Source organism: Armigeres subalbatus, chromosome 3 (genome assembly GCF_024139115.2).
Source record: "Armigeres subalbatus isolate Guangzhou_Male chromosome 3, GZ_Asu_2, whole genome shotgun sequence".
NCBI classification, from domain to species: Eukaryota; Metazoa; Arthropoda; class Insecta; order Diptera; family Culicidae; genus Armigeres; species Armigeres subalbatus.
In genome coordinates this window covers 426,449,890-426,472,463 of record NC_085141.1, presented here as the reverse complement: position 1 = coordinate 426,472,463, position 22,574 = coordinate 426,449,890, and the positions used below count along the sequence as shown (strand labels likewise).

At 40.1% G+C, this 22,574-nt stretch overlaps 1 protein-coding gene across 9 annotated transcripts in view; it reads right to left on the bottom strand.

Moving 5' to 3' along the window:
• Positions 1-22,574, bottom strand: part of LOC134227446 (putative polypeptide N-acetylgalactosaminyltransferase 9) — a 359,233-nt gene that overhangs the window by 245,108 nt on the left and 91,551 nt on the right. The gene's annotated exons all lie outside the window — the stretch shown is intronic.

Genomic DNA, 22,574 nt, shown 5'->3' with positions numbered 1-22,574 from the left:
TATAATGTAATAAAAGAATAAAAATTTCTTTATGAAAATAAAAAATATGAAAACATGAAATTAAAAAATGAAGATACAAAAATATAAGTACATAAAAACATAAAGCATGAGAACATAAAAATTTTGAAAATTTAAAAATTCAAAAATGTATGTTAAAGTATAAAATTTTGAAAATAAGATAATTTAAAATATTAAAACACAAAAATATATAACATGGAAATATGAAAGAATAAAAAATTAAATTATAAAAATATAAAAATATGAAAATATGAAACAGGATATATGAAAATATAGAAATATGTAAATATGCAAATTAAATTATAACAACATGAAAGTATAAATATATAAGAAAGACAAAAAAAATAAAATATGAAGATTAAATATTAGAAATTATAACAATATGAAAATATGACAGCATAAAAATAGAAAAATCAAATATATGAAAATACAAAAGATTTAAATATGGAATTTGAAATTTTAAAATACAAAAGTATAAAAATATGAACAATATACAGGTATAAAAAATGCTTTCATGAAAATATAAAAATATAAAATCAAATATGGAAAAGATGGAAAAATAATAAAACATGAAAGTGTAAAATTAGGACAGTGTAAAATACATAATTAAAAAAATATTATAATATAAAAATATGAAATTATAAAAATATGGAAATTTAAAAAAATAAAATGTAAAAATATGAAAAATAAATATAATGAGATATTGTGATAAATAAATAAATAGAGAGATTAATAAGTATAATGAAATATAGAAAATAAATATAATATGAATATATGAAAATACGAAAGCATGGCTACGGTATATTTCGTGGACTGGAAACTAGTGATACTCATGTTTCCTTTGAAATCTCTGTCCAGATTGCTATCAGAAATCAAGGTGGGTGTAGTCCTTAATTTCAATCTATGACAAAAATGACAAAAGCATTAGAATTACTAATCCTGGCCACGCTTATCTGCACCGTTACTAGGGAGAGAAAGAATAAGTACCACGAAGTTGGATATTGACAAATATATTAAGGTACACTGGGGGAAGTGGAAAAGGAAAAATCGATAGTGCATGTTTGAATTAGTGTAAAACCAGTTTAAATGATTTAAATGCGTTCAATCAAAATGGGCTATCAAAAACAGTCAATTTTGCACCAACTGTGCGGTAATTCATACCATTTTGGTCGCTTGAAATTTATGGAAATAGATTTTAAAATTAGGAGTTCTTTTTCCACTTTCCCTAGTGGGATGGGGTAAGTGGAAAACCCATGTTGCCTTGACCTTCAATAGTGATGAGTAGTTACATATAACTAAAATCAATACGATAATAACTCTGAGTATCTTTTGAGGAATAATTTCATTACCTTAACGGACTAGATCCTTAAGGAATTCTCGTAATAGCTAGGGGAGGCCTGGTTTTGCCTTCTCGGACACTAAGTGTACGTAAAGTCTATATGTTCACCCCAAAGATGAACATTTTAAAGGAAAAATGGGACTTACAGGGTTATAAACTAATTAACTTAGTTTAACGAATTGAGATGATGTCTGTATGTGCGTATTTGTATGTATGTGTGTTCGCAAAGCACGTACAAAATTATCAGCTATTCTTAAGCACTTGTCCTTAACCGATTTGTTCGCAAAAAATTGCATTCAACGGCGAAACTTGTTAGGAATAAAAATTAATGTGAATTATACAATATATTTACCTATCAGTGCTATTTTTAACTTTCTTATATATTTTTTTCATATGGAAAACATGTGAAAGGCATCAGTACAGATAGGTGGATTAATCAGGCATTTTCTCATTTATGAGTCCAATCAATACTGGAATCACCGTGATAACAAAGAAGGAACCTATTAAGGTTCACAGCTATCGAAATAAACCCTGGAAGTAAGAAAAAAAATTGCGTAATTAGAACATTATCCACTTCCCCCGCAGTGTTTGATACCTGGGGTAAGTGTAAAATCTTTGAATTATTTGCTTTCTTGGTACAAACCACTACCAATTGAATGGGATTAGTTTAATTGTATTGTAATGGTCACCTGTGATATAAATTCACTTGAAAAAAGAACAATTGGTGCAAATAAGAATCAATTTTATGAATGCAAATATCAATTTTTCGCGAAATCTAAAATTACAGTTCAAGCGTTAACCGTGTTAGTGTATGTGTTAAACAAATTTCAACATAGTATTAGTGTGAGCATCAAAGTATAACATTGCATGATGCTATGATGTGGTGAAAACTGTGAAGTATGTACAATTCCAATTTTTCGAGTCGATTTTTACACTTACCCCCTTTTTCCACTTCCCCCAGTGTACCTTATATAATATAATATATTTGATATTGGGAAGGTATTCGTTGGGTCAGGATGTACCTGTAGCTGGCAATGTGACCATGGTAGAACGTACCCCGTAACACACCACGAAGAGATATCTACCCAGCATTACGGGTATCAAATGATCTATTCGGTCAAAAGATATTTTAGTTACTAGATAAATATTGTCGCTGTCGTCGCTGTCCGGAACATCTTTTGCTGGCGAGAATAGGGGAGCTAAATGTCAAAGAAGGAAAATCCATACGATTTGACAGGTATATACCACACATGTTTCGGACAGCAGAACAAAGGGAACCGAAGCGACAATCTTTATCTAGTAACTAAAATATCTTTTATTCGGTCTAATGATTTTTAACGGTCAAAATAACCAGTTCGGCCGAATGTCTTTTTCAGCTATATGTCTGCTATATGGCCAAATTATATTCTAGGACAAATCTTTTTCAACATGATAACAGTATCGGATGTGCGTTCAACTCGGCTTAAAAGGATTTGGTTACATGACTTTTGGTTTAAAGGCTAGTATCAGCTTAAAAAGTAGAGAGGATACAAAATTTCGTTCAATTGTCATTTGACAAAAAGGATATTTCGCCGTAAATGTCATTTGGTTAAACGGTTGAACATTTTGATCATATTATCCGTTCAGTAATTTACATTTGGCCGTATGACCCGTTGAGCCAAACGACATTTTTGGCCAAATAGACCATTCTGTCAAACGATCATTTCGATCAAACGTCATTTGTGGGCTGCTGACATGTTCATCCAAACGACCTGTTAGGGAAAACGATTTTTTCGGCCAAATTACAAGTTCGGCCGTATTTTGCTTTTAGCCAATGGAATTTCCCCAGAATTTCTTATGGGCAATACATTAGTCGTTAGATAACTGCAACATGCTTACGTTTTAGTTAGTGAATACCGTTTGATAATTGCAACGCATTCTAGACGTCAAACGGTTGTCAGTCGACGTCAGATGCAATAGAAGTGTAACTGAAGTGCAGTTAAATCCTTGCATCTATCGAATGTTTACTGTACCAAGAATTTCTCGAAGAAATCCAAAGAAATTCCTTCAAAAATCTGAATAATTTTCCATTCATATTTACATTTTGAACAAGCTTCCTCGGGAGATCTAAAGAATTTGCTGTTGAAATTTCCAAATAATTTCCTTTTGAATCTCCTTCTCTCTATGCTATGCTATGCCAAACTAGCCGTCCTAATGTTTCTAGACTGAGCAAGCCAATATTAAAACACTCGTTCTACTAGCCGTACTCACCTACAATTATGAGGAATTTTCTATTTAAATTTCTAAAAATACTCAACTAAAAATTCTAAAAATACTCATTAGGAACTTCCTTGGATATTCCGAAAAGTTTTCTGAAACTTTTTGGAACAATTTCTCGTGAAAATTCTGAAGAATTTCTCATGTAAATTCCAACAGATTTCCTGCTAAACTTCCAATCATTTTTTTTGGTAATCCCAGAATCCTCGAAACATCAAAGTATAGTTCTCGTGGAAAATCCGAAAATAATTTCCAAATGAATATTTTGGAAAACTTGAAAAATTTTTTAGAGGGGTTCATCAGATTTTCAGGCGAAATTCAAAAGATTCTTCCGTTAATGTCTTGAAAATATTCCGAAAAAAAGCAAAAGAAAATCTTAAAGAAACGTAATAAAAAAATCGCCACGCCGATTCATGCCGCCGATGGCTAAAATGGCCGCCGCCAACCAAAATTCTGACAAACGCCGCTGCCGCCGAATTCCGGACCGGTGCACGCCTATACCCTGGTAGATCGTGATCAGTTTTGGTAAAATCATGCTCAAATCTCAATCATCGATGCCTCACGCGATTCTGCAGGGTAGGCATCGCGCTTGAGTTATTCACGCAGAATCGCATCGTTTCGCTCATCTACCGAAAAATAATTTCGCACCAATATGCGTCAAAACTCAATCGATGCGTATTTTGTGTTTACGTATAGATTTATAAGCAAAATAAGATAGTTCGTTTAATTCAACGGAGAAGAATACATAGAAAATATGCAATGACACAAATTACGTGTCGAATCATAATAGATTATCTGGTCATTATCATAAGTCAGGAGGGGTTTAACTCGCACATCATTTAAACCGTGGATGAGATTGGAAAATTAGAGTTTTTCCCAACACTTTAATAGTGATTGTCATTGGGCACCCCGATTCTTCCATTCCGGATCCCACCCCTTCAGGCTGTTTCGCGGATACCACGTGAGCATCAACGCGGGTTATAAGTTCCAACAGTTTCAGCTTCCAAGACACCCCCCGACACTCTAATCAGGGTGGTAACCTCTCGATTCTTCACTCGGCAACAGTCTTGGTAAAATCATTCATAAAACTCAATCATTGAGCGCTCCCGCGCGAACTAACTCGTTTGCGATTCTAAAATAATGCACAGAAAAAAATAATGAAAAGTAAACAGCGCGTAAAACTTGACATGCGGAAATTTACGCTATTCTACGCTGAAATGGTCCTCTTCCTAACAAGATTGCTTACAACTTGTATGCAATATCGACGATTCACGTCAAACATTGTATAAATTACGGCTATATCCCGTGTGAAATTACGCTAATAATGGTGTTCCATTTATGTGCATGATCTTTGGCGTAAATTTCAGTGGATTTTTCTATTTGTGTGCATCACGCATGAGTTTTTCATGCTAAAACGGATCATTTAACTCATTTCCCAAAAAAAATCATTTCGCTCTAAAAAGTGTTTAGGGGAAGATCCCCCAGTGCCGAACTTATAAGCCATTTAACGTAAAAATCTTTAATTATCCGGAATCTGTTTACTTGTATACTAAATACACAAAATATGATCACAAATGATTCATACAAACTATATTTGATCATTAGAACTCGCTTTTTGTCGAAGTATTTTGATGATGAGTTTTGATGAACATTTTCACGGTTCAGAAAAGTATCCCCAAGTACCGGACAATATTGCATCATGTTCAAATATGACCAAGTTCTTATTACATGGGTAAAGACATCATTCAGAATGGTAATATTTTTAACTTGCTTCAAGTTGTAGATATTAACACGTGTTAGTAGAGCTTATTTGATTCTCCAGCTCAATTTCTTACATCCTATCAAAAATTCCTTCCATTTTCAATGAAATTTTCAATTTTTGTTTCTGCTTAATTCTGTGTTTTTTCTGATACCTCAGCAAGAAAACCAATTGAATTGATGTAAGTTTAACAAAACAGGTGCAAAGAATGGCTATTTGATCACATGAAAAACTCACTGTCCGGAACCGGGCGACAGCTACCGGATATAGAAATTGATTTTACATCATAGATACAATATGTATCTAATGAATTATGATCACTATTTAATACATGAATCATATTGACCATCTATACATAATCACAATGCATTCGATTGATTTTATTTTTGTTGATTCAAACAAAAGATATTTTAGTTACCAGATAAAGATTGTCGCTGTCGTCGCTGTCCGGAACATCTTTTGCTGGTGAGGATAGGGGAGCTAAATGTCATTCATCCATACGATTTGACAGCTTGGTACCCAACATGTTCCGGACAGCAGAACAAAGGGAACCGAAGCGACAATCTTTATCTAGTAACTAAAATATCTTTTATTCAAACCTTCTAAAATAAGGTGAAACATGAAAATGTTTGACATTTTTGTTCAATTTTAAATTTTGTACAAAGTTTACAACATGAGAATCTGATATTCCACGCAGGTAAAGTACTTTTCAATTGTTTCTTTTGTACTACATGAGGTGATGGAGGGATCTCTGCAAGTGTTGTTTTTAGAAGTGTCCGGTATTGGGAGATGTCCGGCGCTGGGGGATCTCCCCCTATAATCAATTTGGGCACAATTTATTGTTTACACACGCAAGAGTATCCATTGTTCTATGTGCTGAACGGTAATTTACTGTTATTTCACTAAGGGGAACAAAACAAAACCTACGATGATTCAAATGGATGATTCAATTCAGCCATGATTTTTTAGGTGCTGAGTTGGGAGCGTTTCAACTCACGAGTGATTTGAATCGTTTATGAGTTTTGAGATTTTGAGTTTTTTCCAACACTGCTAGGCAACCCTCTTATAGGGGCCAAATGTCATCAAGATCCAACTCTACAAAAAAACTCTTGCTAGCAGCAGCATAGGGATAGTGGAGGTCCTGGTAATAAGGAATGTTTGGGTTTGTTAAGGAAAGCTGTAAGACATGGGAGACCTGATCTAGGCTCCACAGAGCCAATAACCGATCGCTCCGTCTGCGGATGGACCAGTGCATTATTGACGGCACACCTGGAACCTGTCCGTCCGACATTCTATCACCAACCTTTAACCCATACGTCAGAATTTCTTACGGATTGCTCCCATCTGCATCAGCCGTGTTTTAGAAAGATGATGGCTTTTAGAAAGATGATGGCATCCAGCTTTTTACGCTAGCCATAAACTGTGAGATAACTTTGCTATTTTTAATGTGTTTATTTTCAATGTGCTCATTAGATTTTTTACGCCTAATTGAGATACATATTCAGATTTCCTGTAACACGTCCAGTTTTTGAGATAAACGGATTTTAATTCTCAAAAGTATGTATTTTCATAGAAATTTGTATTCTATGCTTTACAAAGCTGAATTTCGGTTTTTCCCTTTGAGAATTAGATTTGAATTTCATAGAAACGACCCCATGTAGAATACATATTGTTGGATTTAATTTGACACATATATGTGTTATAAAAAATTGAAATAAATTCACAAAAGTACGTATTTCCATAGAAATTTGGTTTCTCTGTTCTGCAAAGCTAAATTTCGGCTTCTCACTTTGAGAATAAAGTTTGAATTTCATAGAATGGACATTGCAGAATGCATAAGGGTTTTTATTTTTTTTTGCGTGTATATTTATTGTGAAAAACAAAATTTAATCCACAAAAGCACGTATTTTCAAAGAAATTTGATTTCTCTGTTCTGCAAAGCTTGAAGGCTTCTCACTTTGAGAATAAAATTTAAATTTTGTAGAATGGGCTTTGCCGAATTCAAATAGGTTGTTGATTTTTATTGGCTCGTACATTTGTGGTGGAAAACGGAATTGGATTCACAAAAGTACGTCAAAGAAATTTGGTTTCTCTGCTCTACAAAGCTCAATGTCAGCATCTTAGTTTGTGAACAAAGTTTGAATTCCATACGATACAGAATGCACATGTGCTAAATCTTCTTCATAAAGTTTAAAAATCCATATGCATTCTGCAAGGCCCATTATATGAAATGCAAACTTTATTCTCAAAGTGAAAAGTCGAAATCCAGCTTTGCCGAGCAAAGATACCAAATTTCTATGAAAATACGTACTTTTGTGAATTTATTTCCGTTTTTTACAACAAATGTACGTGACAAATAAAATTCAACAAACCATAACCATTCTTTGAACTTTATTTTCAAAGGAAGGAGCCGAAATTAAGCTTTGCAGAGCAGTACACTGAAAATGGTTCAAGGGAGTGAAACACTGTTGATTAGTGTTATTTAATTTCCATAAGTAAAGCGAGTGATAACTTGGATGACTGGAATCAGAGACGAAGCTGATGGTGATCCGTGTCCGTTTCAGGTAAATTGTCATTAACACTTTCGGGCAATACTTAAATTTTGAAGAAAGTCTTCGCTCTGGCACAATCGCAAAATGCGGTTTCAGTAACGTTTCAATGTTTGTTAAACATAAATATAATTGTTTTCCAACTACCTGAATTATTTTTTCAGTAGCGTTTCTATAAATCAAGTGTATTAAATTGGCCACACATTGATCACGAAGTGTAGGAATTGCGGCTATCTCAGTCTTGAAAACGATCGTAGGATAAAAGGTTGAAGGTCAAAAGGTCGCAGGACAAAAGGTCGAAAGTCAAAAGGGCGAAAGGACAAAAGATAAATAGGTTAAATGGTCGACGGGACAAAAGGTCGAATTGAAAAATCTGAGTTTAAAGGTCGAAAGTACTACAGATAGAAAGTACGGTAGTAGGACAAAAAAGTAGATGGTCAAAAAGTCAAGTCTCACTTTTGACCTTTCACTTTTCACATACACTCCTCACTTATCATTTCTAACTTCTTATTTAGCACTTTTCACTTCTCAATTATCTTGTCTCGTTTCTCATTTCTCACTTCTTACTTCTTACTTCTCACGTTTCACTTTTCACTTCTCACGATCACTACTCACCTCTCACTTCTAACTTCTCATTTAGCACTTTTCACTATTCATTCTTCTCTTATTATTTCTCATTTCTCACTTCTCACAGTTAATAATTACTTGTAAATTGGAGTCCGTCAAATAACCATAGAAACGCTAATGCATGCAATTGATAAAATAAGTAGCTCGTCGGGTATTGATAATGTGAATCTACAAGTACTGAAAGACTCATGAGAAGTAACTGATGGACTTTTACTAGAAATTATTAACGAATCTCTTCGGACTGGAGAGTTTCCGAGTGTTTGGAAACAATCAATTGTTATACCAATTCCAAAAGTAATAAGGACAACGAAAGCAGAAGAATACTGGCCAATTAATATGCTACCGATATATGAGAAGGTGTTGGAAATCATTGTAAAAGATCAACTGTTGGAATATCTAAATGACAGAAAGATTTTAATTGAGGAGCAGTCCGGGTTCAAACAAATTCATTCCTGCGAATCAGCCCTAAACTTACTCTTGTATAAGTGGAAAATAGTGATTGAAGAAAAAAGACAATTATTGTATTGTTTTTGGATCGTTCGCCTTACAAGCGGATGGTCATGGATCCGATTCCCAGCCCCTCCACCAAACCTTCGTCAGTCGCCGGATCCGCATGGATAATGAATAATGGAAATTTAAAAATAGATTCTGTGTGGATTCTGTACAGCAGAATACGACAGTAGATATCCGCACAGTAGGCACTCTGTGTTTCTTAACCGCTACTGTGCGGATATCCAAATAAAGAAAAGAATAAAAAAAATGCAATAGATATACTCCAATCAATATTATGTTGGATACACTACAATGGCAAACAGTCAAGCAACGAATTACATTTATTGTATTTGTGCTAATCTTCAAACTAAAGAACAACCTCATGACAAAATATTTAACAAACATTATTGTTGTATTGTTTTTTCAACCTTCTTTCCTACAACCTTTTGTCATTTTTCAACCTTCTTTTCCTTCGACATTTTGTCATTTCAACTTTTTGTCCTTCAACTGTTTTGGCCTTCGACCCTTTGTCCTTTTGACCTTTTGTGCTTTCGATCTTTTGTGCTTTCGATCTTTTGTCCTTCGACCTTTTGACCTTCGATCTTTTGATACAGATTGCTGTGGCGTTTTATCCTGCCCGACGTTTCGGCCATTGGAGCTGGCCCTTTTCAAGGGAAAAACTTGGTCAACGATTTTCATCCTAATTTATATCTTGTTCTGAGTGTCGTAAGGTCATAACCACGCAGACACCCAGAGAACTGTTTTCCCTTGTAAAAGACCATCCAATAGCCGAAACATCGGGCAGAATAAAACATCAACCGCTTAATGGTTTTTAGGACTTAGATAGCCGCCATTTCTACATGAAAACTTCTTTCAGTCGACTCCAACGTGACGAGCCAGGCTTGAGCTGAAAGTCTCGCTAATAAAGATATAAAAAAAGTCGACCCCAATATTGAAAACGAAGTTTTTTTAAGACTTTATCATCGCGATTTTTAAAACAATTATTACTTAACAACGTATTGAGCACGAAGAAATGAAGAACAAGATGATAAATCTCAAATACTTATCACTTATTCATACTATGTATATGCTTAAGATATATCCAAAAACGCATTTCGTGTTTCCATAGTCTATGTGAAGTAAAAAATAGAGACTCTTTTAAATAGTAGCTTTTAAGGATTTTTACTCATATGTGTCAAAAGCCGTAGAGCCGTGACTGGTTAAGCGTGTGAGCAATTACTTGTGCATAAATCACGTCTGAAGTTCTACCCCCTACCCTCAACCTCGAACTGGTCACACCTTCAAGATCAACGGAGAATTTCTCAAATGGCACTTGCTAACTAGCTACGCTGTTTGCCATGGCGATCAGCGCCTGGCTCACGACCGCCCGATCGAGCGGGGACGCGGCAACAGTGGCGCCACCGGCGGCGTCGAAGAGCACCTCGTTTAAACAGTTATCGATCCGTAGAACCACTTTCGAAGAAGAACTACGTAGAAGGAAACGGGCAGCCTCCCCATGCACACCCCCGCGCTTGCTCAGTGCGACCACACTCGAAGCACGAATCCCGCGGCTTGCTTTGCCTCCTATTTACTTCACTGACCAACCTCGACACACTCGATCAGTTTTACACACTGCAAAGTTGCCGCTCTGGCGATCGTTTTGAGCGGCGGAGAGTTCAACGCACAACATACTCACGAACCACTGACTGGCACCTAGCGAGTAACTAGCGCAGATCGCCGAACTGTTGGCATGTGATTAATCATGCTGCAAGAATGTGCATGATCGCGCAAAGTAAGCAGAGAAACGGTTTGAAGATCGATTTCTTGAACTTGAATCAAGTTTGTAGAGGTTGGTACGGGTCGACCCAGAATAGAAATAGAATGAGACCAGACGGAACTAAACCAGCGTCTTTGAGCGGTTGGCGGCAGTGATTCCGCGCTGACATGTTCGTGAACTTTGGCCTGAAGGTGAACGTAATGAATATTTAACGATGAGCAGGTTCAAAAAATTACCAAACAATTAAGCGGGTATTTGATGGCGTACTTTGTGCTTGACATTTCGCTAAATAATTTTGATGGATCGCCTTACAACATCTTGAACATGTCGGATTAATGACTTTCGGAAGCCCTCGTCAGTTGAGGAATAAGTGCTTATAAAAACACTACGTCCATCCGAAAATGATACAACTAGAGCGTGTACTTTATTCCATCAAATGAGAGACCTTCCTGACTTGTATAATTTGCCCAAAAACGAACACGTATAACGATGGCAAATTTCGTTCACCCGTTGGCCAAGTGGATCGAACCCAGACAACGCCATAACAGCATACCGGAAAAAAGCAAACCAACTAAATAATAAACACATAAACTTTTACTAATGTAAACTATGCTTCGTTTTCTTCTGTGCGGGGAATCTTTGAGGTGTGTTTATAATGTTTACAAGTACACTCCTCGTCAGTCAATTGGCGTGGAAACATAAACTGTCTTCATCGCCATCAACCGCGCACAGTGGCACGGTAGGTAGTGCGAAAAACGCAACTTATTTCAAGTCATTTTTATGCGCTGAGTTCAATAACACAGGGAAATGTTGACGTGTTTTGTCCTACATATGTACTTAAATTTGACTACCCAATCACAGCAATAATTTACAGACGTCAAAATGTCTAGATGATATCATTGTTACCAGATGCTAAGGATCATTTTGTGAGCTGAAACTTGGTACCTAGCGACATATTTTTAAAAGGAGATTTACATGCTGACCGTTGTAAAAATCATGCCGATGGTCGAAGGAATTTGCGTTTTTAACGCAAATTAGTTGACGACTTATTTCAACAAAGTATTTAATTAGGTTACCAAATACTCCAGATCCAACTTTAACTAATCTGCCGACCACTGTGCAGAGACAAGTCTCAATTGTAGGGTGCCTACTTTGTTTCTATTTTTACGGAATGCGTTTTTCGGCGAAAGGAATAACACCCGGTGAACACCCTTTCGAGCACAAGAGGCGTTGGAATACCCAGATCAAATTGCCGCCATTCCTTCACTCTGGGCGTCTTGCGTAGGACGGTAATGAATTTGATATCACGGCATCAGCATCTGTTATTAGGCCCAAGCGAAATGGCGCTTTGTACGTGGGTTCCAATGCTGTATCATTTACTTTCAGTGTTTTTTTTTTTTCGCAGAAAATAAGATGCGAGAACAATCTCGAATAAAAAAAGTGAAAAGTGATATAATGCGTCTGTTTGTATTTCGGGAAGGTATAATCCACTTCAATAAATCATTGCTTGCTCAACATACAGCGTTAATGAGCTATTACGTCCGAATGTTGAATGGAGGTGTTATTTACAATGCTCAACATAAAGGGCATGACGCATAAATGGTTGCAATCTGTCGCTTCCTTTTATTCACAGTCGCTTATATGCGTCGAGTGATGCAATGCAGCCAATCGGTGCATTCGACTCCTCGTTATGTCACGGACCAGCCTACCGCTAGATTAATTGAATCCTATTTCCGCAGCGCTCGCAGCAGGCTGCTGGTCTTTTATCTCCTGTCGTGTCAAGTGTGTTGCACATAACCGAGACACCACAACCCTGCCCTGTTAAGGTGATTTGGGAACGGGTCCAAATTGGTGGCCATCTTTGTTGATTTCGCAATTTTTGTGGCACAATAATGTTATGGGAAAACTCTATTTTGAAAGCTCATCAAGTTGAGTGACTACTCATGGCGTGCGTTTTCAGTCTGACCAACGTGGATCCACTCGCATGACACCTTAAAAACCTCCGCGGCGCTCAACGCTCGTTATTGATCATGGATTGTGAGCAATCGAAGCAGGCAGGCAGTTAGGCCAATTCGTGATTACTACGATTGTCAACCACTTGCTCTAACGAGTAGTGAAACGTTTCCACCGTGGTGTTGTGTAAACATCGCTGCATGTTAGCATATCGGAGAGTATCGCTAATGAAGATGACGCAACCCCATACGATGAACTGGCGCACCCTCTCTCATCCCTTAGAAACTAAAAATACCATTAATTGCATATTATTCGGCAACTCGGCCGTACGAAAACCATTTTTTTGTTAAATATCTTGGCTGTGCATATGCACAGCATATGTTTCGAAATGGACAAATTGATATGAAATTTGCGAAAAAGAATCCACGTGTCTTGGAGGGACTCGAACCCTCAACCTCCTACTCTCTAGATAGGCGTGATAACCCCTACACAACAAGACCACTTAAAGGTCACGTTTGCGGAAAAGCCATCAGAATCCGAGTACCAACCTCCACCGCGGTTAGCTCTCTTTTTTGCAAATTGAATATCTTTCGGATGCTTGATTTGCCCAATCTCCACATTTGCTTTACTGTTGTATATCCACAGCCAAGCGAGTGCACATTGTTTATTAAACGAGAGGCCTTTGGCACAGCAGAGTGCGATTGAATTCGCATTCTATACCGTCCCGCCCAGTCCGTTGCTGGGGGGCATGGAGTGCGATCCTCTCGTTTAATAAACAATGTGCACTCGCTTGGCTGTGGATATACAACAGTAAAGCAAATGTGGAGATTGGGCAAATCAAGCATCCGAAAGATATTCAATTTGCAAAAAAGAGAGCTAACCGCGGTGGAGGTTGGTACTCGGATTCTGATGGCTTTTCCGCAAACGTGACCTTTAAGTGGTCTTGTTGTGTAGGGGTTATCACGCCTATCTAGAGAGTAGGAGGTTGAGGGTTCGAGTCCCTCCAAGACACGTGGATTCTTTTTCGCAAATTTCATATCAATTTGTCCATTTCGAAACATATGCTGTGCATATGCACAGCCAAGATATTTAATAAAAATACCATTCAACGAAGATAGTGAAGAGGGAGCACATTTTGAACAGTAGTGCACCGACGATTCAGGGAAGGCCATTAGAGCCAGCCACAGCGAAAGGAAGCCCATTAGGGTCATGTGTCTCGGGATGAATTCACGCTGTATGCGGACGTAGGGACCAGTTCCGAGAGGGAAAAAATCGTTGTTTTAATAGGTTGGTTTACTTTGTGTACGGCAGAGTTAAGGCCATCTTGGAATTCATTACCGGTCATTTTAGATTGTTGATAATTGCAGATGTGCAGATCATTAGCATCATTTTCCGCTTTTCTCTATCAATCATTGGAGCGTATACAAGTTGTCAAATTACTTATAAGATTCATTTTATCCGAGAATGTGGGGCCTTCCTTAGTCATGCGTTAAGATGCGCGGCTTCAAAGCAAGACCATGCTGAATGCACCAAATGAAAAAGTCGGTTAAGGATCTTCTTCTTATGGGCATTACATCCCCACACTGGGACAGAGCCGCCTCGCAGCTTAGTTTTCATTAAGCACTTTCACAGTTATTAACTGCGAGGTTTCTAAGCCAAGTTACCATTTTTGCATCCGTATATCATATGGCTAACACGATGATATATTTAGGCCCAGGGAGGTCGAGACAATTTCCAATTTGAAAATGGCCTTGACCGGCACCGGGAATCGAACCCAGCCACCCTCAGCATGGTCTTGCTTTGTAGCCGCGCGTTTTACCGCACGGCTAAGGAGGGCCCCACCGGTTAAGGATAAGTACCTAAAAAATGAGTGAGAATTTTTCATGTAAAAAATGTATTTTGGTCATAACATAACCGATCTGGCCAATTTTAAATAGGAAAGAATGGGGCAGAACTCCGTGTCGAATGCAACAAGTTGCGAGCAAATCACACACTCATACACACACACACACACACACACACACACACACACACACACACACACACACACACACACACACACACACACACACACACACACACACACACACACACACACACACAGCAGGGACTTTGTCCAAGGGCTTGACGACCCCTCCCCATGGCCACTGCGAGTTAGACCGGGACCATCGTCCCTAACCCCTAATCCCAAGGCGTCAAGCGACCCGTACCGAGGGGATGCATGGCCAGGGGGTGAAATAATAAGCTAGGCCTTTAACGGAGCCTGTGGGGTACCTGGGCACCCCCACAGTAATTGTCCCTTACCGCGTCATGCTGGGCTCTGGCGTGGTGGACCTCTTTTCCCGAGCAACTCGTGGGATCAAAATGGAAAACCAAGACAATTCTTCAACTAGTGGTAGTAGTGTAGGCGACAACCCCTTCGCAAGAGGTGGGTTGTTCAGGTCTCCGCCTAGGAGGCCAGAGGCAATAGTCGGCAGCTCAGTGCGCAGCGCCAGCGTGGGTCACTTAACCCTCATCTCGGCTAAAAAAACGCCGGTAGAGGTTATTGACGGCCCATGGCTTGTGGAGGCGATGAACCGCAAACGCGATGGGCTTTCGGCCTTCGAGGTGGCGACGGAACAGCTGGACGCCATCATCGACTTTGCGTCATCGAAGCATAATATCAGTAAGGACCTCAAGAGGAGCTTGCAGAAACTTCGAAAGTCGATGTTGGACGCCAAGCTGGAAACGGCGGTCGGGACGGCCAAGTTCGAACTCGTGAAATCCATGGAGTCGAGGTCTACCCAGACTGAGGCCCAAGAATTCGCGGATTTGGGCAAGGTCGAATCGACCGAGGGCCTGCCAGCGAAGACGGTGGTGCCAAAGTCTACCCAGACTGAGGCTCAAGTATTCGCAGGCACGTCGGGGGTGACTGCTCCAAAGGAGCAGACACAAAAACGGGGGAGACAGTCTCCAGGGGATGAGCTCCCTGGGGGCCGCTCCAAAACGCGGATGGTTACTACCCCGAACAAGGGTAGTGGGGCTGGGAAGCTGAGGCCAGGTACCTCCAAAACCGGGGGAGGAAGGAACTGGAAAGGTCCGTCCACCCAGGAAAGACGGTGGTAAGGGGTTACGGCAGGCTGAGAGCTCTCAGCCGCCCCAGACCAGGGAAATAGAGGGGGATGACGCCTCCTGGACCCTGGTCAAGAACAAGAGGAAACCGAAGACGTCAAGGGCCGAAAAGAAGGCCCAGGCGAATGAGGGTAGCAAGAAGTCTAGGGTAGGCGCCAATCGCTCCAGGGGCGATGCCCTAGTCATCAAAACGGACGAGGCTAAGTACTCGGACGTCTTGAAGGCGATGAGGAGTGACGTCATGCTCGGTGAACTCGGCGCCGACGTACGTCGAATAAGACGTACTCGGATGGGCGAGATGATCCTCGAGCTAAAGCGGGGCGTCTCGCAAAAGGGCACCGCCTACAAGAAGTTGGCGGGGAAAGTCCTAGGCGAGACGGTCAAGGTGAGGGCACTCACGACGGAGGTGAATCTAAGGGTTAAAGACCTGGACGAGATCGCCGAAGTCGAAGAGCTCGTCACGGCACTGCGGCGACAGTGCGAAGTAGAGGCGTCCACCGCAGCCGTTCGGCTACGGAAAGGTCCGGCAGGGACACAGGTAGCATTGGTTCGGCTACCTGCAGCGGACGCCTCCAAGGTAGTCAAGTTAGGGAGCGTCAAGGTGGGGTGGTCGGTATGCCCTGTGGGCATATATGAGCAACCAGAAGTTTGCTTCAAGTGCCTGGAACCGGGGCACAAGCAATGGGACTGCAAAGGCCCTGACAGAAGCAAGCTCTGTCGACGCTGCGGATTGGAGGGACATAAGGCACAATGCTGCACGAACCCTCCCAATAGCAAAGCTGTGAACAGCAAGCACCCCATGGGGAGTTCGATGTGCCCGGCGTTTAAGCGTGCTGCAAAATCACAGTGCAGGTAACGCAGCTGCCTTGCTCGGCCTCGCCCGAGTGTTTGGTAAGCGCAGGTTTAAAGGAAACGGCGGAACACGTGTTGTTCGTGTGCCCACGTTTTCGCGCAATGCGTGACCACATGCTTGCCACATGTGGTCTGGACACTACCCCGGACAACCTAGTTCGGAGAATGTGTAAAGATGAAGTTGGCTGGAACGCCGTTTTATCGGCTATCGTCCAAATCGTCTCGGAGCTACACAGAAGGTGGCGCGTGAACTCAAGGATGGCTAGTTCAGGCGCAAATAAGAGGTGGTCCTAGGGATCGGAGTCGGCTTCATGGGTCATACCGGTGGTCATGCTCTGTGGTCGAACTCGATCCTTTTATCGAACAAGTGGCCGCGCGAAGAACAACATGGTATCGTCGCTTTCGCGGCGTCGGTCAACCGGGCGGGTTCCGAGCCCGAGGACGGAAAGGGGTCCTCGTCAAGGCTGGGGCAGGCGTAGGCCTCGCGTCGGCAAGTCCCTCTGTGTGCTGGCGAATAGGCCCTATCGCAGAAAGGTCAATTTGGGGTGCACGCGGCATCATCATTCTTGATACCAGTTGTGCAGAGGGAAGCAGGCGCGAAGTCGACCCTGCCCACCTTCCGAGGACATAGGGCGTGGTAAGGCCACCTGGAAAGCCGGCAATGCGCTGGCACGATACCATGGTGTTCTTCTAAAAAAGCGAGTCACGATGTTCGATGCTGCAAGGACACGCAGCTAACCTCGAGGGTGCGTCATGCACTGGTTCCCCTTTAAAGCATTACTTTCTGGTTGTACCGAAGGGACGATGGGCTTGGCGGCAATGGAAACGGTTTAGCTGGTCGGGGATGCAGCCCTGCCTCCCTCATTGGAGGTGGCCCCTAACCCAGCACTTCCTGGTCAACCCAGGATGTCTGTTGAGCAGATTCCCCCTCCATTGTTTAGGAAGAAAAAAAAAACACGCACACACACAGACATCACCTTAATTCGTCGACCTGAGTTGATCGGAATATAACACTATGGGTTTTCGGGCGTTCTATAAAAAGTTGGGTTTTGGAGCGAACATATTGCCTTTACATATACTTTGTATGTATATGAGAAAGGCAAAAAAATGTTGTTCCACAAAGTTGATCGGAATCGTAAAGCCATCATCGGAATACTTACAGGCATTGTTCCACAAAGTTATAATGCAGTTTTTTCCAAAAAAAAGTTGCTAGAAAAACCTTTTTCTGTAGTTCGCAAGTTGGCTGATTTATGGCAATTTTACCTACTTGAATTAGGGTGTCCCTAAAAAAACAGTATTTTTGATCTACTTGTTTTGTTTGGATTTTCGGAAAGTGCAACTTTTGATATGTAAATATGCTCAATTCTTTTGCCGATTAAATGCTATAATAGTTTTTTTTACCAAAATTTCGTTTATTTTTTCAAAAGGTTGATATCTCCGATTGGGGAAAACCAAAAAAATATATTCATACGCATTTGAAAGAGCAACTCATATTCTTTATTGTGTCAAAAAATTGGAGATAAGTTATTTTTTTATCTCAATTTTTACCAATTTGGTTCATGTCATACTTTTATCAAATAAATTGATATGACTCGGCAACAGAAAATGATACAGTCTTGAAAAGCCCCGAAAGTCTTCAGAAGGAGAAACACGGGATTTTTTTTTAAATACTGTTTTAAACAGTTTATTCGTTTAATTATTATCACTCTATTGTGCCCTATTGCAGAATCAATGAGAAAAGATGCATTTTCTGCCAAAACCATGTTTTCAATTATATATTTTTTTAATTTTGAGGAATATTTACATAAAATGTTCTACAAAATTGTAGTGCAGCTCATTTCTTTATAAGCTTTTTCTGTAGCTCTTAAGCTCACTGATTTAGAGCAATTTAACTTTACCAGGATTGAGGTGTTCTTCAAAAACTTAATCTTTGATCTGTTCATTTTATTTTCAGTTTTTCACGAATGACATCTTCTGAAGGCTTTTGGGGCTTTTCAAGAGGCGTGTTTTGCTATAAGAAATCGTCTGTATATTTTCCGTTGTTGTGTTATATCAATTTAGTAGAAAAAATAAGTTCAATTGGTAAAACTTGAGATAAAAATCATAAAATGTATTGAAAAAATTACATTAGAAAGGTCAAAAAAACCACGTTAGGGATCATGATCGAATTTTTTCTACCGTTTTTCATATTTTTGCATTAATTAATATGCATGTACTTTTGTAAAAAAAAATGTTTTTCCGATTTTGAAATTTTGTTGATCACCCCCTAGCTTGCAGCAAGGGAAGATGGAGAATGTTTCCGAACAGTTACGCGAGAAAGTGCCGACAAAGGTGTCAAAACTCAAATAAAAAACATACACACATAACGATTCTAAGGGTTTCTGTTAGTTGATTGTTAGCTTATGGATGGAGTTTCACAGGAAAATATTTAAAAAGAACTCTCTGAAATCTTTTAAAACATCGCTTTAAATGTATTGCACATACTGTGGATCGAATGAAAATAGATTTTACATACGCTAAAGTAAAACAAAAATGGGAGCACTCAACTAGTTCAAATTTATGACCGCAAGGATGCAAATTGAATGCGAATTCTCAAAAGTTCTATCCCGTCATTCTTATCTTCAATAGTTTGGTCTCTTTCTGACTGACTAAATCAAACATAGTCCATTGCGATTCTACAGTTCGGTTATATATTGACGTGCTTTCGGTACACGAGAACATCACTTCAATTAGTGAAACAGCTTTCGACAGAACCGTCTCAAAAGTACCGTTACATGAAATAAATTGAAACAACCTAAAATAATTTAAACGCTTACGCCATGACTTTAAAATGTTGTTTCAGCCTTTTCGTGGTCTCGCAGATCAAAAATACTGAAAAAATTGTAGATTTATATGATAATTATGTATTGCAAAACATTCTAACGATACCTCAATGTTATTATGTTCGATCCCTACTGCATTTATTTGTAGAGTCTTTTGCACCACTGCGACCCTTTGTAGGAATATTGTGGTATGACCCTAATTTTGTATAGTAAATCAATTTACCCCAACTGCTTACGCTACTTTAGAAGATGACTGTAGTTGAAGTCTAAATGAGCAACAAAAAGTTACTCCGTTTGACGGTACAGTGCGGGGTACTTTGGTGAAAAAAACACAGCCTCTCGTTCGAGCATCGCGCTTGGACGGAACCGTCCGAACGGTCAACAATGCCGGAGAAGGGTTCTCGACTTGGATTATTAAAAAACAGCCAAACATGGTAACCATAGAAGCAGCTCAGCGTTACTTCTGTAGCATGAACAGCAGCACCACTCTTGTGTAATGATGATTGTCTCTAATTGCTGTGTCTTTCTCACTCTTCCGGGTCTCCCTAACCAGCAGCCTCCTCACTGTAGATGGAATCGATCCACTTCTCGAGTGCCCAACACTAATCCAGGAGGACGTCAATCAACAAAGCCAAACAGCTGGCTTTGGCCACTGGTTTTGTGGTGGAGAAGACTTTCGAAATCGTTTCTCGTGTAGGAGAAATTTCCTATCAGAGGTGAGATCTCCCATTCATCATGGGTTACGACAACGCTGCTGATGGCCATCGGTAGCGTCTTCACTCGGTGACCAACTGTTGGCACTCGATACATCTAAGTAGGTTAGGTTAAGCTAGGTTAAGTTCTGCCATGGCACTGACTGGACGGGCGGCTGCGGTCTGCTTAGCAGGAAATGATATACAATGAAGCTCGCTTCGAAGTGGTTTACAACTCCGACTTAATTTTGGGGGATGGCTTCTTTCGTAAAGTAAATCATATTACAGCGTGAAAGGTTATTACCATAGCAGCATGCAGGCACACGTGGTTACGGTTCGTTAATGGCCATCATTGAAATCACCAAACCGCAGCCAATGAGAGCGAGATGGGAAAAAGGTAGCATTAATCAAAACAATCCGAGTAGGCATGATGGGAGCTTAATGTGCCTTCCCGTTATGTTTGATTGCACCGGTAGAACAGTTCATGATCATAGAAGTCTAACCAATGTCATGGAAATGAATTCCAAACAAATACCTAGCTGTTGTAGAAACGATTTATTTAAAATGTGATTCTGAGAAAATAAGGTTTTGTTATGCGTGTTATTGTTTGCATATCGATTATTGTCCATCACAATAAAGCATCAGACAAATAATAATAAGCATATTCGGTTGCTATGTTTCGCAAACACATAAATTAAGTTCCCCAAATTGCTACACATTAGGATTCAATTATGGCCCAATACCCCATAGCACAAAAATAGACATTTTTTCACGATCTTGACCAGTCATCGTCTCCTCCATCATTAACTGCAAACAGCACAACTAAAAGGAGTTCACAAAGGTCGCTCATCGAAACCGGTTGCCATGGGTAACCGCGCATCGGACCGCTAACGGCTCATCGCAACTTGAAGTATTGATTTCAGGTCACTTGGATTGGATTGCTGCTCGTCGTCGACTGCATCTCGCTGCAAGAGCTGAGCAAATTGAACAAGAAAATCAAGTGAAGCGCATCCGGCATGCATTGAACACCCCCGACCTCATCTCGTTCCCCTTTGTCCGAGAATGGATCAGTTGGTGCTGCAGATGGCGCTGCTGACTCGGCGATAATGCACTCTAATACGATGATGAGCATAATTGTTTTCGGTCCGGGCTGACACGTCCGGTGACACTCTCCGGGCCAGTGGAGAAGACTCGGAGTCTGAGCGTGTGCCACAGATAATTGGTGTTCCCCCATGTTCTCGTTGCGTGTGGATGCTGATCGAGTTGTGGCGAGACCTTGAAGCTGCTGCCGCGATAGATAGGGCCCCGGAGGTTGTGCTAGATTAGTCATTCTTCATTGCACCGACCACCGTGCGCGAGCTCGAGAACCGGACGGAGATGGGAAATGACAATAATTGAGGCGCACTTCATGAATCAGGCAGCATAATGATGGGAAATTGAGATTTTAATGTGGATGGGGTGCCGATTATGTAGTTTGGCTGCAATGAAGCAATTTAGTTCGACCGGTCAAAATGGATTTTTTTTTTCATTTGAACGGTTGAATTAGAACCAGGTATCGGTATGGTTTAGACGCTCACAAAGAGTAGTCCTGCTTAAATCGGTTGAAGCAATAAAAGAAAAGAAACACAGTCGTTTGACCAAAGTTACTTTTATTCAAAATCGTTCGTTATATGTCTTATTATAGAATAAAGCAATAAAACTGATTTCCAGTTTTATCAACCAAGCAAAAGCGTACTGTGCTGCTACTGCAACACTCAAACTAGATCTGTGTTTGATTTCGACGATCAATAGTGAAATTATGCGATAATTGCTAGTCAAACCAGTTTGAGATGGGTACCTACGTGAGGTGGGTATGGGTGTCGCTAATTAGTCAACAAAATAGAAATGCTAAGCGTTTCCGATGAGCTAGATTACCATATTAATTATAGCAACGACGAGTGGTGAACGTGAAGCTGGTCCCATCAGCACAGTCATCAGAATATGGAGGTACGGCCCTGCATCATTCGATAGGTTGGGTGTTCTACGACGAATTAAATCATTTGAATGTACAGTAAAACTCGATGCAAAGTGCGTTAGGTACGATTGTAAAGCGTGATTTTCTCATGGATTGAAAATCTTTTTTTCACTTTTGTTTCCATTACGAATCAAATTAATTGATCGCTTTTAGTTAAGCTCAATTATACCGCTACTGAAAAACTTCACTCAAGAATTATTATAATGCTACATCGAATCGTTTGATTACATATCCGGCGCAGAATTTTTTTGGGTTCCTACCATCGACCGGGACCGCTAAATGGATTCCCGTCGGTCGGAAGGGCGTTCGTTCT